Below are 7,253 nucleotides of genomic sequence, written 5' to 3'. Positions count from 1 at the left end.
TAATCAGCCAAGCACCCAATTCCTAGCCATTTCTAAAGGCTACATTTCATTAACATTGCTAAATATTATTAAACGGGAAAGAAATTAAAGATCCATCTTTGATTGTCAAAAGAATTCCAGGTTCAGTTCACTCAGCCAATTAGATTTCACATAGTATTTTCATCGGTCAGTTGTGAAGGGCTGATTGGTTTAAGCTTTATTTATATTATATAGCACCTTTTAAAACAGTGTATACAAAGTAGCCTACTTTACAAAGAGATGCGTATGTGCATTGGCAGAAAAGATCAAAATACAAACATAAAAGAGATATAGTAAAACAAAGTAGCTACAATAACCAGTTTATGTTAAAACAAAAATACAACAATAAAAAAAAAACAAGGAAAGGCCTTTAGTGAACAAATCTGCTTTGAGACATTTTTTTTAAAGTGCACAATGATAACTTTTGACAACTTTTGTGTATCTGAGCGCGCGCGTCAGGAACAATAAAAAATCAAGGAAAGGCCCTGCACAAATCTGTTTTGAGACTACTTTTTAAAAGTGCATAATAACTTTTGACAACGTTTAATTCAGGTGCGAAAAGAATTAATTTCGAGCGCATGAGCACAAAGAGATTTGCGAGTGCACAACAGGGGCGTAGATTACGGGGGACGCGGGGGACGTGTCCCCCCACTTTTAATATCACGTAAAGAGACACGTTTTAAGTGCGTGCACTCTCTCCGGGCGAGAGCAGCGTGTATTTGAGCTATGCTAGAGCAAAGGAAATCCGCGCGCGAGCGGAGAGATACAATAATGCGCTCTTGACATTTGTCATTAAAATAACGCCATAGAGACACTGCTTATGAATTATGGGGATTAAAAAAAAAAGGAGCTGACGGATTTTTATCATTATAGGGTGGCTGTGTACACTGCCAACAAACATTTATGTTCGAACAAGTGAATTTTGCATAATAGGTGCCCTTTAAACCTGACAGTAAGCATAGAATTTTAGAATGAAGTTAGAATTTTAACATTGGCATTTAAGTTTTTAGCATAAATGTGGAATTTTCAAATGCCTTCATTTTATTGTAGTACAGGCCTCACAGCCTTATATTTTCATGATCTTTTGATATTTGCCATATGTTTCCACTAGAGGGGCCTTGTGAGCCATTTATCGATAATATTGTGCAGCATCACTTTTTGTAACTCTATTTAAAAATTATGCAAACTAATGCTATCCCAGATATGATTGATTATGTATTTAAATTTACACAGTGTCTATTTACACTAAGTGCAAATAGCCCGCCATGTTGGCAGAGGCTATTTACACTAACTCCGCCCACCAAGATATGGTAGGGTTAGAAAAGATTGCAAAAGACTCGAAAAATAACAGCCCCGCTGGCGTAGGTGGTAAATCGCGTAACAGCTACAATTTGACTTCGCCTTTTGCCGAACTAATTTTTCTCCATTTTCACATTACATATCACATCACAAAGGTTTTTATTTTCAATAAAAATGAAGTTGATGACTGAACTGATGATGAACTAATGAATGAACTAATTTAAGTTTATTTGAAGTTATTTGAAGTTTAAAATAACATGTCTCACAAGTGTTTTCGGTTAAAGTTAGGTTTATATGTAGGGAGGGCTTTAGCATTCATTTAATGATTTTAATAAAAATGATAATTTACACTCAATCCGTTATTACATACTGTTTAAGAATGTACTGCAATAGCGAGGTGCAGATATCTGCTAATATTTGCACTAAGTAAATAGCATCTAACTACTATTATTGAAAAATACTGCTATTTTTACATAGTGTAAACAGAATCTATCGCTATCTGCACTTAGTGTAAATAGCATGTCACTAAAAATATTGCTATTTTCAGTTAGTCTAAATAGAATCCATTGCTATTTGCACGTAATGTAAACAGCATCTGTCGCTAAGAAAATATGCTATTTTCACTCAGTGTAAATAGCATCTATCGCTATTTGCACAGTGCAAAAGTTGTTTATTTATTGTAATCATTACAAAAAAGTTTATGTATTATCTGTTTTGTTTTTGATTCATTGACCACAAGGGTATCGACCTATAGGTCAATAAACATATTTCTGAAACATTGTTTAATATTCCTGTGAAAATATTGCTAGACACATGAGAAGTATTCTGTATATTGACATTAATTAATGTTGTTGTCATGAGTAAACATCATAAGTATGTGTTAGTAGTAGTACACTGTAGTCTAACTACCGTATTAATTAATGCCAAAATGGTCACAATTGTCACATTTCAGTACCACGGAACAGGTATTTCAACTTCTCCACCTCTTTTTAGCCTAAGACATTTTCAACGAATCAGTTAATCTAAAACTGAAATGCTGTGTTGATGCAGAAATCCAACAAACAGGGGTCCATGAAGGTCGCTTAAAATTACAGTTCAGTTTATCTGATAGAATAATTTTTAATATAATAAATGGGATTTGTTGATTTAATAATAATATTTCTTTTGATTGAATAATTTAAAAAAAAATTTGTCCAGAAACAATTTTTAGCTCAGAATTCAAGCGTAGCGTAAGTTCTGGCAGGTCACGTTAGTCAAGCTCGCATCAGCTGACTCTCACATATGGGAATACGACACCTATCTAAGCATTCATATATAAGGTCCCTCAGTATTATCAGCAGTTTTCGCATTGCTCAATAGCTAATTACCCTCCTCCATCCCCTCCCCTGGTTTAAGGTTAACTCCTCCTCTGTCAGTCGGGATTCAGCCTTCTGATTCTCCTTTAAATCAGACGAATTCTAAAATGTGTACATAAAATGATTGAACTTTAACAATATCTGCAATACATTTATATTGGATCTGTTTACCCTGGGGGGATTATCGCTGCTCTCCCTGCTCTCATCCATGCTAGGCTGCATGGATGCGCAGGGAATTCTTGCCCAGAACAGAACCATACCGCCAATCCAAACGGTATGCTAATTGTCAATCATCTTTGACGATAGTGGTCCTGACAGAAATGTATAATAAATTTCATAATCAATTAGAAACAGCAAGTAAAACACTGACTGAAATGTGAAATTTTGAAGTATAAAAACTGAAATATTTTACTACTGTAGTACTCTAATAGCACTTCAGTAATCTTTATCAATTAAAGCACTTTTTGTAAACAACAAAAAAAAATTATTTTTAGCAAAATGTATAGATTTCTCATGTCCAAATATTAAATTATCTTGTATGTTTTTCTCTGGGTCTTCTAGGGGCGCTGGACTTTTGTTGAAAGCTCAAAGCAGCATAATTCAAAGCATCTCTGTCTTCATCCTAAAACAGCAATTATGATACATTCAGTCAGATATATTGCCTATAAAGGCAACATAAGCAACATATGGTATAAAAGCACATGAAATATTAAATTGCTTACCATTAAGTGACCAATCTGAATATTCTGAGTCCCATCTTGAAAAACAATAAGAATTGGTACACGTAACTGCACTGTCTCTGAAAGATGTGAATTTTCTTACACATTAGAGAAAATGTATGCAGTAATTCCTACCTTTTCGTCGCTGCATATACAGCTGTGTGCCCAGAAATATGATCACAATCACTGATAAACAGTTTAAAGTTCCTAAAATCAGGGAAATTATACTCCAAGGTTCCTGAAAACCTTAATTAAAAATTAAAGTAATTAAGAAATTAGCAACAAATCTGTGAGCAGACAGAAACATTTGCAACTTAAATGGACACCTGGCATGACAGGTTTTCTTGCATCTCCAAACAGTATCTCTCCACATGTGGCCACAGCGCAGTAGTAAATCCCAGCATCAGAGAGACTGAGGTTCCTCTTGGGCAGGTTGTAGATACATTTGTGAGCAGTAGAGTTCACATCAGAGCTCCTCTCACATTGAGCGTTCCTGCGCTCCTGAGTGAATATTATTCCTGGATGAGATTCTCCAGATTCACGTATGAACCAGTAGACGTTGTGTTCTCCTGCACAGCTCTGAGTGAGGACAGTGCACTGCAGCACCACTGCTGAGTCTTCTGGATGCACTGGATCTGTGGCAGGTGTCTTATGGTTAGACTGCATGTTCAGTTCTCTGCCTGAAAGAAAATAAACCACAATGACATGATGGTAATTTAACCAGACACAATGTGCTACAATACATGTGCCACAGTAAAATGTAAATGAACATTCTGCTAACCTTTAACAATGAGATCAGTAGCTTCCTCAAATATGAACTGATATATAAATTTAATGTTGCCGTGTCTGATTCTTTTGCATTTGTGATGCTCAGATTAAAACTGCTATCATCTTTTTCTACAAAAAAGTGATTATGTTTGTCAAAGCCATTTTCAAACACGGAATCTAAAGCTTGATATGATGAAGCGATTGAATGGGGTTTCTCTCCGGCTTTTTGTTTGACCCAAACAACAGTGGCTCTTGACTCTTTTGGACAAATACAGGTGAAGGTAACATTGTCTCCAGCTTGAACAATCTTCAGATGATTCTGAACCGCTGTGTCTACATTTTCTGAGCTGCCTAGACAAATTCAAAATGAAATGTCATGGATGAGAAAATGTTTAGCATTGCTTGCTTGATTGAATTGCTTTATTATGCAGTACAGGCATATAAATACATTTTAAAAGGTAAAGCAAAAAGATGAAAAAATTATTAATAATTTTTAGGAGATAGTTCTAAACCGGTTGATTCAGAACCTCTAGGGGGAATCATCTAGAAAAAAGAACAATAGTAAATAATTACATTAATTTTGTTTTATTTTTATTTACTTATTTTTGAGTAAAACAACTTATTTTAGATGTTACTAATTTTTACCTGACAACAGTTTTACATTGTGTGGATTAGAAATATTTTTTTAAACAAATGTTTTAATGCAGGACTACACGTCATTCATGGATATGTGTTAAAAATGTTGCTTTGTAAAGCTGATTTACAAAACAGAAAATAAACAAAACAAAAATTCAAAAACAGGCTCTGATTTAAATCTGTACTTACAGACTTCATTTAAGATCAAGGTTGGTTTTCATGTAGAGCCTATGACAGGTCTATCTTCCTTCTCAACACAGCCCAAAAGAGAAAGACACACAGAGACTCACCTTTATATACTGTACCTCCCTGTACGAAACAAAATTTACATGATCCTATTGGCTGATTCACCATAATGTTCATCTTAATGGCATGTTCACAGTCATAGTAACAGCAGATTTAAAGTTTTCTAGCAGACTGACACATTTACACCTGAATGCAAATGAAACGTACAAAATATTTATTGACACAAATGAATTTAATTTTAACTCATCGAAATATTTATTTAAACATGTGCATGGCATATATTATAATGACATTGGAGAGAGATGTTTGTTTGTTGCTTTTCAGCTGAAAAGGTTGTATCTATATCAAATAATACTGTAATTCTGTAAGGTGTTATGTGGAAACTTTAACACAGCAGTTGGCTGAGAACATAACTGAAGTGTATGTTTTTCTTCCTTCCTGCTTTCACTCTTTGACCACAGCTAGAGGATCCTGCACCACTGTTATGCAACAACAGAAATGTATGACCAGAACTGAGGCCGGTACCAGTGTAAAACCTTGACCTTGAAACCCTAAAAGTGCTTGCCTTGTTTAGAATTATAACATGATGCACAGAATTATATTTAATCTGTGCATCATGTTAATAACTAAATGAAGCATTTGGACCTTGAGGCCACTTAAGTATGAAGCAAATAATACGATATAAATTGACAGAAGAAATTCTACATCATTCATTATTTGGCATTATTATTCTGTCTTCTCTCAGTTCATTATTATTAATTATTACTCATATCTGTTAGTTAGTCACATCAGGTATGACTAACTATTTATCTGTTTATGTATTGAAGCATCTTCTAAATGTCCTATTTTTTTTTTAAATTGCTATTTTTTAGCAGTTGTTGAACTTACTGTATAATTAGTGTCAGAAAAAAGAAAGAAAAACAGTGCATGTAATGGAAAAGAGCAGTGAAAATCATTTCCGCTGAGAATGGTGTTTGTGGGCTGTGAATGAGTGTGGGAGGTAAGAAAAAACGACTAAAAATGTATAGATCACATGAGCTGCCTGATAAATAAATCATTGATTTATTCACTCATTTATAGACACCTTTGCTTATGTAATTCAGTAATTCCTCCATCTTTTGTAAACAATTAAATTGTTAGTATTTTATAGTGTTGTGGAATAGTGATTTATTCCTCTGATCCACAGCAACATTAGCAAAAGGAAACAGCAGTATTAAAACTAGGGAAATTTTGTATTGTTCTAAAGCCATTTATTAGAATGAAGCACTTGAAATTTTGAATTTGTTTTTGCTGAAGTCTGCCTTAACAAGTCTATAAGTACACTGAACAACTTCACCCTTACAATATCTTTTTTTTTATTTATTTTTTTTACTTTCTGTGTTCTTGTATTTTGTAGTTGGACTAAACATGTACCACACTGTAAATTGAGGTGTCTCAATGTGAATGAGAAAGGGCACAGGCGGAAAAAAATCAGGACTAGAGTATATCGACCTGGTTCTTGCTGCTGCCGACTGCACAGCAGACTATTTTGATGGCCTCGGGGTAGTTTTACTGTTTTTCCACCAGAGGTGTTAATATGCATCCTTTGTCCATCATACAGTATCTACACTGTAACCGATTTTTGTAATTTGAACAGTATTTTACTGTAATATGTACAGTAAGATACTGTAAAATGTGTATACAGTATTTTATTGTAAACAGCAAAGGATTATGGGAACATATACGGTCACTACTGAATTTCCTCACTACTGTAAATCAATTTACAGTAGTGAACTTGCCCGTGAAAAAATTGACCAATGGCAAGGGAGTTCTTTTTTGATTGTTTGGTGGAGGTGGCCGTAAAAGGACAAAAGAGAAATGCACCGTTAACGCGACAAAAAGTTAGTATATTATTTCTGTTTTATGCAAAACTGCTATATTTTAAGATGGACTGGTGAGTAAGTTAAGGTCACCTATATTAGTCTAAATAAACCTTAGTTAAACCGAGAAACACGTTTGTATGTTCTGCTGCCCTTTAATGCAAGTTAGCTCCTCTGGCGAGTCGTTATTTAACCTTAACAGGCGTGTTATATATATATACACACACACACACCTATACTTATTTCTACATGTTCTTCCCGCCAACAACTGCATTAGCCAGTGCAGTGTTTGGTTTTCCTTAGTGTACCACTTATGGCGCTTTTCCACTGCATGGTACGGCTCGGTACGGTTC

The 7,253-nt window shown here is 34.7% G+C and overlaps 1 pseudogene; it reads right to left on the bottom strand.

Annotated features, from left to right (window-relative positions):
- Positions 1-3,289: 3,289 nt before the first annotated feature.
- LOC107660735 (uncharacterized) overlaps positions 3,290-7,253 on the bottom strand; it is a 6,231-nt pseudogene continuing 2,267 nt past the window's right edge.

Source organism: Sinocyclocheilus anshuiensis, unplaced genomic scaffold (assembly GCF_001515605.1).
Source record: "Sinocyclocheilus anshuiensis isolate Anshui unplaced genomic scaffold, SAMN03320099.WGS_v1.1 scaffold1823, whole genome shotgun sequence".
In the NCBI taxonomy this organism is placed as follows: Eukaryota; Metazoa; Chordata; class Actinopteri; order Cypriniformes; family Cyprinidae; genus Sinocyclocheilus; species Sinocyclocheilus anshuiensis.
This window is presented reverse-complemented; position numbering and strand designations above follow the sequence as displayed.